Source organism: Sinohyriopsis cumingii, chromosome 9, assembly GCF_028554795.1.
Source record: "Sinohyriopsis cumingii isolate HCF-2022 chromosome 9, ASM2855479v2, whole genome shotgun sequence".
Classification (NCBI taxonomy): Eukaryota; Metazoa; Mollusca; class Bivalvia; order Unionida; family Unionidae; genus Sinohyriopsis; species Sinohyriopsis cumingii.
In genome coordinates, this window is record NC_142969.1 from 27,092,202 (window position 1) to 27,106,341 (window position 14,140).

Consider the following 14,140-nt stretch of genomic DNA (forward strand, 5'->3'; position numbering starts at 1 on the left):
AATGCAGTAAATGGGTTTTTATCATCAGGCTCTTGGATGGCTTCAAATATGAGCTTGGGATGCGTGCGTGCTTTGGATTTTTAACATAGCAGGCTGATCAGGGTATGTGTTGATCTGCTGGTTACTCTTAATGAACTGCACAGACACAGATCTGTCAATGCATTATGCAATGACAGACCTGGGTCTGTGCATTCAGACTTATAAGATGGTAAATATGGTAGATAAAATCATCTGCTATCAAGTTTGGGAGACAGTTTACATATTGTGTTTTCTTACACAAGTCTGCTTAGCGAAAAACAGTCAACTGTTATGTTATGTACATGTAGGTCAGGCCCAGTTGGACCTCTTGTTTTTGCCATATGTTCAGGAGGAGGATACCCAGTATATCTAATGGGTTTTGCATTATGGAGATTTGCCATGGCAGGTCATGAAAGTTACTTTTGTTGTGATTTGTAAATCTTTTATGGTGTAATTCTAGAAGATAACAAAGAGCTGCTGTACACATCCTAGAAGAAAACAGAGTTGCTATACACATCCCAAAAATTACAAAAATAGTCAAAACTGAAGAAAAAAAGTTTTATTTCTATAGATAGATGAAGAATGACAGAGGTATACTTATTTGGATGTAGATTTTAAGATTCAATAATTTTTTAATAAAAGAAGTTCTAATTATCATTCTTGTCTCTTTTTCAGATTTAAGGTGACAACTTATTGCTCAGTTTTGCCCTTGTTTATGTCCCTTACAGCCATCTATTCAGTTCATGTAAATGTTCTCTCATTGCCGGCCAATCAGATTCAGGGAAATAATTCATTACATGTCACATGACGGCTTCTGGCAAGCTGGTTATGACTTTCTGATTTGTGACCTTGTGACCTTTTGACTCTTCACGTAGACTTCCACTTGTTAAATTCAGTGAACACACTCGTAGCTGTAGAGTTTTTTTAAAAATGTATAATACCTTTTTATAAATTGTAAGTTGTATATTATCTTCATATAATAGTGCTTTTTGTATCATATTACCTGTTGTGTCTTGCTTTGTGTGGTCCAAATACTCAGTCTGAAGCCTTATGTGTGGAAAAATGCATACTTTTTTAAGATTTTTCTTTTTAATATTCTGTCACAAATTTCATTATTGTGTAAAATGATTAAGAAAATAACATGTAGTATCATTGCCTATTTATATGCTTTCTCCAATCTTATCTCCTTAAACAAATTATAAAGATTTCTTTCATTTAAACTGCATGTATGTTTTGGATAGGACTGAAAGGCTGTGTACATGTCATTATTATGTTGTACTAAATATATTTTGTCATTGAATTACACTGGGTGGTTACGTCAAGCTCAGAAAGTGTACTTGTCAGGTCTTGAGAATTTCCATTTCATGTTGCCCAGGGCAAGTTATTTTACACATGGGCAAACAGATACATGTAACTGGATGCAGATAACCCTTCAAAAAAGATGAAGTCTATAAAACTCAGTCGCCCATGTACAAATTAACTTTCAAAAAGAATTCCGAGGCCTATTAGAGATCTTTGATTGGTCAGACTTTAGCTTGAATCAGCGTTAACTTTACTGTTTGTTCCACAAAACAAATTAAGCAGTACTTTTTGCTGACTGTATAGCAACAATCAGAGATAGGGCAGAAATATTTATATTTTAATTCTTTTTTTAAAAATCCTGATTTTTGGTTACTTGTATGAAAATATTAAGAAAAACCACAAAAATTAAACTTTGATATGCTGAGAAAAATGTTTTCTTCTAGCATTGTTTGTATTTTTTAAGAACATAGTAATGGAATTTTACGTATTAGTGCAAACAAAAATTTTAATCAACATTAGAACTTTACAAAGAATTGTTTATTCGATATAATGTGTTATTCTTTACATAAAGATTGTATATGTGAAATATTGAGTTGTGAATTGTTGAGTCTATCAGACAGCACTTGCTTTTTCAAGACACAATAAATTGATTCGCTAGAGTCAGTAAGCAATAAAACTTGAATATTTCCAACCTTAATAAAAGAAAAGTATATATTTTGGCAAGTAAATGGATAACATGGGGTGCATGTAAAACAGGAACATTGTGTGTTTCATTTCTTCTTGATGTTCACTACATACAATTGAATTATGAAATGTACATACTGATACTTGTTTCTATATATATTTTGTTGCTAGACATTTTGACATTTACAAAGATATCTACAAAATATTGTCTTAACACCTTTAATATTAGTTTTCCACCTTGTTTTGTATGAACTTTAATTATTCCCAATATAAGTAATGTTGTAAACATAATACTGATAATTGCTGATTTTCTTTTCAATATGAAAATATACAGTTTTTCTTTCTGAAATAATCATTAAAGTCATTTTTACATAGATCAAATGTCATTTGCATATCTGAATAGTTTTCAGAATATATTTAATATTCTCAAGGCAATATGATGTTGGTCCCAATTTCTCTTCCTTCCCTGTTATGTTTTACATATTTATTTTGTGGGAAATCCATTTATATATACTAACTTTTGTACATGTTATATTTTGTGAGTTAAAAAATGTGTTCTGTGTTGCAGTTTCTCTGCAAAGAAGGATAAGCACTGTTGTACAGATCCTACAGTAGGGCATATTATTTAAGTAGAATATGCTATAATTAAGTATAATTACTAATTTATTCTCATTATTCAGATAATTCTATGTATGCTTTTTGTGTTTTCTATAAGTATTCAGAATCCAAACATAGAGGTTTTTCTGGCTTACTTGATTTACTCATGAACTTCACATGCCTCATTCATGCATCATGAGGTTGTAACCTACTTCCAGGCTCTGTAATGTCAACATGATTTACTGTATACTAAAATGGTTGGTATTACATAAAAGGAGAATGGTCTAGTTCTGTAATGATAACATATATTGTAGAATTTCTACTCACATTTTGTTAAAAATACGGTGAAAAAAATCTTAATTTTTTAAACCAATTTTTTTGCCCTCAGAAATTGCTGTTGTCTCTACTGTAGTTTGTGTCTGGATTTTAGACTTTTTGGCCTTAGATCTCAGTACATGTATACTGATTCAGACTGAACACTAAGGTCCAGACTAAACACAGACAGATGACCCTTTGCAGAAGGTAGGATGAAATTTAGATTTGGAGTAAAAAGTGGACAGGACATGAAAATCGTTAATCCAATACACAAAATAAAATGGAAGTCCAATTTTTACACTTCTGCATATACATAGTGGAAATAGCCAACGTAAAATGTCCTTTACACACCTAAGCATCTTGCTAAACAAATTTCTCTCAGAAACAGTTATGTTTGGATGCATTCTGAAATAACCCGAAGAATGCATTTCATATCCCTATGTCAGGCAAAAATATTAAGAGTCTCCAGAAGTCAGTGAGTTAATCCCCATCACAGCTTATTATTTGCTACTATGATAGATGTTTGTTAAATATAGCAAAATAAATTACCAAATTCTCATACCAGTTACATCTCCAGCATTTGCTGAAGTCTTCCTCATTTTCAGTCAATCTTCCAATGAGAAGAAAGACAATTGGCTGAAGTCTTCCTCATTTTCATCCTGTCTTCCTAGAAAGTAGACAAGATTTCCAGCATTTCAAATAAACAAAGCATTTATATTGCCAGAAATCTTGTGTTGAAATATACTTGTTATTTAACTTCTGGAATACAAAAATAAAGTGAGATTATTTTCAGAATTACCTCCAAACCACCTCTTTTTTCCGATTTGGTAAAAAAAAAGTTGGGTTGAGGATTTCTTTAAGACTATTTTTGTCATTTCATCATAATAAAGGTTGTTTAGTCAGTATATATTTTGTGAAACTAATGATTAAATGAGACCATTTTGAATGAAATTTTATCTAGGCAATTTTTTTAGCATTCTTTAAATTCAATCTGCAAAATAATGGTTCTGGAATTGTACAAGAATTTTGCTTCAGTTAGTGCAAAAATATGTTCTGATGTTGTTTCACGGTCCATCTCTTTCCTATTTCATTTTGGACCAATACCTTGAGCTGTCTACCATCTACAGTTGTGAAACTTTATGGATGGCTTCCATGGGTAAGACAGAATCCTGTCAATTTTGCTGTCAAGATGATCATGATCACTCACTGAAAGAAGAAAAATAAATAACGAAACCTAGATTCCTGGGTCTAATGGTCACAGTTATGGGGAGTCCAGTGAGACAAGAATGGGTTTTGCACAACAAGTTCGGGATTGCAAATCTTGACCAAAGGTCAAGGTCATTGAGACCCATAGATTGTCAGTCTTTTGTCGATCATGTCCTGCTGGTGCCAGCATAGAGGACTATTAAACATGGGGTGGGTGTATATTGTATTATTTATATTTCTTAACTGCTTTTTTATCACTTTGTAATATGAATTATGTTAAATGAAGATTTTGTCCTCTTAAAATATACTCCATGCTGCTACTGAGCGAGAGAGAGAGAGAGAGAGAATGGACATTTGCACATACATGTTTTGAAAGTGGTCAGTATAAGTTTATACATTACTTGGAGCATATAATACCTTTTTCATATCATTGAGAACTTTTATTTCAACTCATATTTCTAGTGAAATTGGAAGATATTGCCAGATTTTTGCCCATTCCACATGGTTGTGCAAATTAATAAATGTAAACGTTTTTAAAAATGAAACATTGTGTACAAAATTATGTACTTTACAGGCTTGAGAGGCCGTGTAAATGGAATGTAAAACCAAACAGTCATTTAACTTACTTTTTGTGCAAAGTAGATGAGAAAAGCTTAGATTCTTTTATCTTTGGTGGGATGGGGAGCTTTGGTGTATTTAATTACAGCTTAATAATAAGGGATTTCACACATAAGCCTGGTGATACCAAGTAATAATGGGTATCTCACATAAACCTGGTGATGCAGAGTAATAAAGGATTTCTCACATCAGCCTGGTGATGCCGAGTAATAAGTGATTTCTCACATAAGCCTGGTGATACTGAATAATATCGGATTTCTCGCATAAGCCTGGTGATATAGAGTAATTATGGATTTCTCACATAAGCCTGGTGATACTAAATAATAACCATTTTCTCACATAAGCCTGGTGATATAGAGTAATTGTGGATTTCTCACATAAGCCTGGTGATACTGAATAATAACCGATTTCTCATAAGCCTGGTGATATAGAGTAATTATGGATTTCTCGCATAAGCCTTATGCTACTGAATAATAAGTGATATCCCATATAAGCCTGGCAATACCGAGTAATTATGGATTTCTCACATAAACCTAGTGATACTGAGTAATTATGGATTTCTCACATAAACCTAGTGATACCGAATAATTATGGATTCCTCACATAAACCTAGTGATACTGAGTAATTATGGATTTCTCACATAAACCTGGTGATACTGAATAATAACAGATTTGTCACGTAAGTCTGATGATACCAAATAATAAGGGATTTCTCACATAAGCCTGATGATACTGAGTAATATGGGATTTCTCATAAGCCTTGTGTTACCTTGTAAAAAATTAACAAAAACCTTGAAGCTAGTGCTGATGAATTTAATTGTTTTGTAGCGATAATAAGATTCATGATAGCTAAAAAGAGATTAGTGTAGTTTAGAAGAAGCAGTGTTGGTATGAAAATAAAATGATCTCGAGGACTAGATAGAGCGATCAGAAAAATGTACCATTTCCAAATTGACCTAATTATGATGTAAGCCTAAAAATATAAATTACAATAAAAGAACAACTTAAGTATCTTGCCAATTAAGAAAAAATTATTACTTGCATCATATGCTTTTAGAGGGTTTTTTCCACACTGTGTACGATTTAATTAAATGTTTGATATAGAGTCAGCTGTAAATTTCATTTTCGGAAGGTTTGGTGGAGGATTAATTGTTTAGTGACCACTTGAGACTCATAATGTGTACATGTTCCTGCTTCACGTTATAAAATACTAATGATGTTTAATGTTTGTTTGCAAGAGAACATAATTGCTGCCTGCAAATGAAAGGCATTTATTATATTTATCTGTGGCATTAATCTATTAATTATCTCACTATAGGAAAGGTTTGGGAAAAAATGCCAGTTGTAGGTTTTGAACTAATTTTCGTTTTGTCCCTCAGCAAGTCATAAATGGTGCCACTCAAAAGCAAAGTTTTATGACATTTGCAATTGTAGATCTGAATAGAGTGAATTCCCCTTGAAGCAGAACAGTAGAGCATTCAATGCCGTGAAATCACATTATAATTGGTCCTTATTAGCCAAAAAATAAAACTAAGTAGCAGTGATTAAAGAGAATTTTATCAATTTGACTGGATCCATAACCGTGCCAACATTATAAAAAGATTTGTGGTATACTGAGGTGGGTTTGTAATGAGAGACCACTATACATTTGCAAGTTGAATAGAGTCTTTAAATCTTTGCATTAATTTTTGTTATCAGAGTATGCACAAGAAATTAAAAATTGTAGAAAATAGTTGTCTTTGTGTCAAAATAGATGGTCTTGTAATGATGTACTTACACTATGCATGAACACTTCAAACAATCTTGCCAAGAAAAATGCTCAAAATGATGTATGATGAAATCAATCTTTGCAAATAGTCAGAAATTCTAAGAGGATCATACCTTGAAGGGATGGTTTTTATAAGATATTACCTTATTTATGTATTTTTCAGCGTGTGTAGGTTTTTCTTTTTTAAATTTTAAGTTTATTTACTGAATAAATAGAATTTTCAACAGCAGCGCCATACTGGCATGTTTTAAAATTCGTGCGAGTGTTATAGAGGATTGTTAATAGTAGTAGTTTTGTTATTTTTAAACTAAAATGCATCAAAAGTGATGACATAAGGTAAATAATGCACAATTTAGAGGAAATATATTCCAAAGGTTTTCATATAGAACTTAAAATATTTTAATTTTATCTTATTTGCCGTAAAATTTTCTTGATTCAAACATTTATGGCAAAATACTACACTGATTGATCGGTGCTTTGTTGTTTAAACTGATCGTCGTATGTTTTCCTTATTCTTGCTTGTCCAAAATAAAAGGACAAGTTGTATATATGATAAATAAAGAAACGCAAGTACTAACATAGCATTAACAACCTCCTATAAGACAAATCACGCAAATTTTTACTGTTGTCGACTGTTTAGCTGTAATAACATTGTTAGTAGCCTTGACTATTTGATGATTAAAATGTGTCGTTACCTTAATAGTTCTTCATCCCACGGGGTTTCAGGTGCGAACATGATAGATTTGGATCTACTACCATATACTTTGGTTCCAGATTGGAATCTGTGCTTAATTTTTTGAAGCAGATTTTTAATGCCCCCGCCAAAACCGATCAGTGTGTCATTGATATAGTACGTTTAGTACTTTGATCAATGGTTTAGGTGCTTGTTTTCATTTATGTACATTCAGTCATGTTGCTTGGTAAATTACTACCTTTTTCCCGTCTCTTATACAACTGTGATTTTTGTAGGGGAATTCCCCATCTTCAAGACAACAATCCGCCCCCCAGTCAGACAACATTGTATTCAAAACCTTATCCATTTCTTCCACAATAAGCTTGTACTCTGTATTCTTAAGTACATTCTGAGATTTTTTAAAATCTCTTTTTCATATATATTCGGATAAACTGGATATCCGATTGAAAGGATTCTCTCAAGGATACTGGAAAAATAGCATAATGGAGTCTCGACATAGTGGGTTAAAAATCTAAGGTCCCAACTATTCGCACGGCAGCAGTGTACCGTTGGTAGAGGGACATTGCATGGCCGCCATGTACTGCTTTTGTTGAACGACGAGAAGACGTGCACAATTTTTTTAATCTTAAGTCGGAGTTGCGTTGCATAATAAGAAAAATTAGCTCGCTAAAGTTATTTTACCTACTAAAGAGCTATTTTACCGTCTATTCACAAGGCTGTCATGTACCTGATTTATTTTATGTAGAAATAAGTGTGTTATCATTTCAAATAAATTTAACATATCTAATATTTGCAAATGTCTCACCAGTCTACACTAAGTCTCTATTTTTCCAATCAGACTTTATACAGAATAGCCGGTCACATGGCCGGTTTTTATGTGCGCCTGAAAGCCCCCAATATCTTCAGGTAATCACAATATGTTCATGTTGCCGCTGTCGCCCACGTCGCTTCGACAGTGGGTTGCCCAATCTGCGCCAAACGTCGCTTTATACATATATACTTAATTCCAGGGTCACGGGGAATATTGGTAGACACGCTGCTGTTGAGCAGAGTTCCAACACCGAACACTCCTGTTTGTCCCCATATGCATTCTTACCCCGTTCGATGATGGAAATTTTAAAGATGTGACTTATTCTTCGGTGTTGGAAGGAACGGCTTATTTATGGGACATAGAGATTTCTGTGCTTAGATATGTAGAATTCATTGATCAAACACAATAATCCAAAAAAAATACTTTTGTGGTCAGAGTCACTTTCATACAGTAGTTGATACGTTATTAACGAGTTGTTTGATTTTTTTTTTTATGCGTGCAGTATCTTTAGAAAAAGAATGTTGTACGAAGGGATTGTGAATGATAAAATATATAAAGTGTTTGGTACATTATTAATGGCTGTAGTAAGAAGGGACCGTAAACGATCAAATCTATAGTGTTACTTTAGAAAAGATCTCGATTCAGTATCGTATATTTCCCCCACGGGAAATTGGTGTCCATTTTTCACTGGTGTTCCTTAAAACTTTGTGAATCAAATGTTTAATTTTAAGAGAAAAAAATTAATACATTCATCACCTCATCTTACACTCAGTTACAAAATTGTTTTTCTTAATAATTTTCTTGTTATTAATTAAAGAGTTTCTGTACTTTCATATTGTTCTAAATTCTTTCTCCCTTCTCTTGAAACGGTCTCAAATGAACGGCCCGTTTATTAATTGTTTTTTTGGGTGGACACAGTCTCAAGATTTTCTCAAATCGGAGAACTTATTACTTTTCTATTAGCTCACCTAGACGTCACGTCGGATGAGCTTACGATATGATCTTTCGACCGTTCGTACGTCGTCCATTCAGTTGTTGTTTACAGCTTCTCAAAAAATGCTCAGCAGAACTTGACCAAACTGGACAAAAAGTATGGCAAGAAGGTCTTTCAACATTTTGCAAATGTTGCCTAGCTGCAGTCAAATGTGTTCACCGCTACTACATATAAAAAATGAAATATCTAAGCAATTTCTCACACACAAAAACCCACAACAGAATTGGACCAGTTTTGTTGTTGCTTAAAATAGAAAACCTTTCAACTACTTGTCAAAAACCGTTTTATCAAAAAGTTGCTAAATGTGACCTCGTAGATCTTTCCAATTTGTTCAGATATGACAATCGGCACCAAAATATTGCTGCCGTTACTAAAAACAGGGGAAAAAACTTTAAACTGGGTTTTCTCATAAACCACAACAGAATATGATCAAGTATGACGTACAGCATCCTCGCTTCAAGGTCTTTTTAATTTGAGGGAGCCACGTTACCTAAGTTGGTAGAGAGTCAGTCCCGTATTTCATGGGTCACAAGTTGTTTACCAGCCCGGGTCAGCAAAAAAGTGTGTCCTTGGGAAATGCAATTTCCTCTGCATAATACAACCATTAATATGTTAAAGCTAACCAAAATAATACAAAGTTTAATTTGATCAAATAATGCCCATCCATCATTAAATATGTCCACCGTTACTAATATAGGAAATCCTTACAATGACTTTTTAAAACTAGCACAACCGTTTTTACCAAATTAGAGAGAAAGCGTCATGGCGTGGAGGCCTTTTAAAGTGTATATCAATCTGCTGTCAAATGTGACCGCCTTTACAAACATACCAATTTAAACTATACCTTATCCAAAAGCTCTTAAATTTTATTTTTCAGACTTGGTAGAAAGCATTCTGTACATGTCTGTTAAAACGATGCTATTCACCCATTTAAAGTCAGTTTTTGGTGTTGCATAGAAATCCCCCCCCCCCCGACTCCCATGCACAACAAAATTCAAACCAGACCTTTTGGAAGAAAAAAATTAACTGTTTAAAAATACAGAATGCATAAATTTCAACAAAAAGTGTTACATAAATTAGTTTCGCTAATACACTTTTGGGATTAGACTGAACAGCCTAATTTTATAAATGAAGATGCATTCTGGATAACGAAGTGAGTCCAGACGGGAATGAAGGTATTGTGCCTTGTAAGGTAGCTATCTTCAAGCATGCGTCGCCCAGCTAATCACGGAATTGCTTGTACATCGCTAATTGTACACCGAGATGCTAATCGCCCAACAAAAGCTAACCAAAGCAATTAAACATCTTGAAATGATATTGCCATAATAATGTGCCTGAATTTGTTGTTGTTTATTATGCTATTACAGGTGTATCTTCGTTGTTTATTATGCTATTACAGGTGTATCTTCGTTGCATAAACGAAGATCTATTCATGCTAAGAAAGCGTTTAGTGTATTTTCTGCATGTGTTTGGGCAGTAAAAAGAATAAATATATTTACTCTTTTCCTTTCCGAAAACATACTCAAATGTTTCATTCAGTGTCCGAAAACAAAGGAACGAAAAATCCAATCCTTTATATTTTAATAAAGACAATAAGCGATACAAACATTGCTGAAATTAATAATCAGTGTCGCAACTAAGTACCTAAACTGTGTTTTTTCCATTCCACAATTTCAGTTTATGTATGAATTTTGTATTCACATGATAAAACGTCAGTTTCAGGTAAGAGATATAGCAGTCACACTTGGGCCTCTTGTTTTGATTGTATAGCCTAGATACCCGCACACGAACGGACGGAAGATCGGCTTAGATTCATCTTGTTATAACCATTCACTGGAAATTATTATGTTTAAACTATCCCTCTCACTTGTCTCATACTCTGTGACAAAATATCTGTAAATATTTATTTTATAATATGCTGAATTGCAAAATAAATTTTTAGTTCAATGTACAAATGGAAACAGAATAATTGTACTGTCTGATGTAGAAATATTAAGATGGCACAGTTAGTCGCCTATGTGCTGCTCATTTAAGATTTTTATCTCCGCAAAATAGAAGACTTCATTAGGAAATCTAAAGGGTCAATGTAATGAAAGAGAGATGTAAAACTGTAGTACATCGCCACTGTTTCTTTTAAAATATCATTAAATAAATTCTTTCTTGACCAGCTGGAATGACATATTAAAAGCTCTGAATAGAAAACTTTATAATCATATCCATAATTGATATATCCAGATCTTATTCGATATATGTATGAATGAGTGTGCGACGATACCTGGTTATGTGCATGGTCTTCTATTTTTATTTTGTGTATTTTTTCTTCTTTCTTATTATGTTTTATATATTTTTATTTTTTTTAACATATCCGATTACAAAAACTGAGGACCACATGGCATATGGGTCAGCCATGACCAAATGTGTTATCCTCGTTAAAGATAGTTTATTATTATTATTACTATTACCTCACGATTCACACAAAAGCGGTTGGTTCCTAGCAGCATTGGTTACACCATACCGTGAAGACAAGACGTGCGTTTATTTCACAAGCATACACCAAGTCAGCCAACCAGGGCAGATTATGGTCTGGACTATTCGTCATTGTCGTATTCTAAAATGTAAGTGTACTTTTTGCAGATGAATAGGATTTCAGCAAACAAATCTGTTATGAATGAGGGTGTTATTTGTCAGGCGATTGTAAATGCTGATTTAATGTGGTGTTCAGCCACCCCCTTCTATCGGGATTGTAAAAAGCGTCTGTCGTACTTTAGTAAGAACCACAACAGTTGTACACAGATCCCATGATATACGGGTTATATGAAAATATAAATATTTATGTAATCAAAACATGGAATGATTTCGAAAACGCGCGAAACACGGATTTGTAGGTGTAGCTTGTTTTCAGTTTGTCCGGGGTTTCAGGTTCATACATTATACTCCATATCGCTGTGTAGGAAGACCGATCGAACAGAAGCAGTAAAATTCAGGCCTGCTTCTTTCTCCATGTTTATCTTTGATACCCAGCACTTTTTTGTGCTTTATTCACTTAATACCATTCATTACACTGCATGAATTAATTCGTGTTGCGTATTGTATTCGGGCCAGACCCACTGTTAGTAAAAACATTTACTTGCCCAGGTTTGAAAACATCGAATATTTTTAGACTTTTAGTCAGGATTTCACTATGATTTCTAGAAAGAAGTTTCCAGTTTTACTGAAAATAAAACATCGACATGGCAAGTGCTTAAAGAAAGATTTTCGCTTGGAACAAAAAAATTTAAATTGGTGTGTGTGTGCTTGTGTGATTTGGATTTTTAACGTAGTTTTAACAAATGTTGAGTCATATCGCTACGATGTCTGCAGTGTGACAGTTCATAGTGATATCTAGCACTGGAGCATTATATCGCGTGATGTCCCACCCAGTCACATTATCCTGACACCAGGCCGACCAGTCCTAACACTAACCTCTTAATGCTGAGCGCCAAGCGAGGCAGCTGTTAGTACCATTTTTGTAAGTATTTGTTATGACTTGGCCGGAGATCGAACCCACGACCTCCCGCATCCGAGGCGGACGCTCTCACCACTAGGCCACCGGAGCGATATTTAAATTGTCTTGAATAAAGATTATGAAACCTCATTGCAGTTTTTCCATTACGATCTGCCACTAGAACTTACGGACCGGGATCTTGTTTATTTATTTTTTTAATTCACTAGAATTAGTGTACCTGTTGCAGACAATATTTCACTATAAAAAGGGACGGAACACTTTACAGACTCCATATGATCAAAACCTATTTAAGAAATGTTTCAATTTATTAACGCATATCAAAGTTTATGGGTTTTCTTAAACCGACGAACAAGACGCGTAAAAAATTATGTAAAACAAAATAGTAGGGCTTTAAAAGATACTATCTATGCGATATATGTTTCGACAGCCAAGTCCACATGGGAGTAAGATAAACAAGTCTCTCTTCATGACGATGTTAAGCAGTGTAACGTAATGTAGCTAATTCTACTGCGTGTGAAAACTGTACAATATAAAATTTGTGTATTGCAACAAACACGGAGGTATAAGGAAGATATCATCGCCACAGAGTAGGGAAAATATTTGTATGTTTAACGTGTACCCGCACATCAACACAATAATGACTAAATAGTAACCATTAACAGCAGAGTTTTGAAAATATAAGCATTCAAGAAAATGACAAAAACCTATAGGAAGATAAACTCTTCAAATAAAAGTAAACATATAGTCCCACCAAAATAATATATAAAAGGTAATGCTGATGCATTTTAAAGGAGTTATACAATAAAAGAATAGGTACACAAGTATAACACCCTTAGAGTATAGTGTCAATAAAGGGGTTATACAATAAAAGAATAGGTACACAAGTATAACACCCTTAGAGTATAGTGTCAATTTGTTATATAGATCAACCGCATGTTCTAGAAAAGAAATCTAAGATTTTCTCAGGTGGAACATCATCATACAGTATTTTAATTGAGTTCACATCAAGAACCTTCTATCTCCAAAAACATGTGTCACCGATACACGCGAGAAGAATATATTCCACTGTCAAGGTATGTATTTTGGTCGAGGTTAACCCTTCCTTGGAAATACCAATAGTTTTTGATAATGCCATGTGGAGGAAAATTACACCGTGGGCCTTATGACAAGGTCCTATTTACCTATCATCTTGAAATTATTATATTATGTAACTTATGGAAATAAATTTGAGGGTGAAAATATATGCTCAACATTTGATGACACTATGGAGCTCTTTGAGAATTTAACCAGTGGGTCGGGTCCTCTAAGAATTTAACACACATCCTTAGTTATTAAATATTAAAATTCTGAAACGGATACAGAATTCTGCTAAGACTAAATAAAATCCGGAATATATTTATGAAAATAGCCGAGACTAAAAGTAAAACTACAATTTCGAAACTGACACTGAACTATAACACTCAAACTTTTTTGGAAATATTCGAATCCAATGCGTAATGAGACAAATCTGTCCATGCGCAGAAAGATTTTGCCTACGAATGTTTACAACGTGGCCTGAAATGTCTAATCATGAAATTTGTCGTTACGAGGATTATGATCACGCATTAACTGGAACTCGGTTGAGTGTG

General features: G+C 33.8%; 1 protein-coding gene across 5 annotated transcripts in view; it reads left to right on the forward strand.

Annotated features, from left to right (window-relative positions):
• LOC149791443 (diacylglycerol kinase beta-like) overlaps positions 1 to 8,846 on the forward strand; it is a 264,102-nt gene extending 255,256 nt beyond the window's left edge. For all 5 annotated transcript variants that reach the window (XM_089969976.1, XM_089969977.1, XM_089969978.1 and 2 more), the window contains exon 25: positions 694 to 8,846. The gene's annotated coding sequence lies outside the window, so the exon portion shown is untranslated. The remainder of the gene's footprint in view (positions 1 to 693) is intronic.
• The last annotated feature ends 5,294 nt before the right edge of the window (positions 8,847 to 14,140 follow it).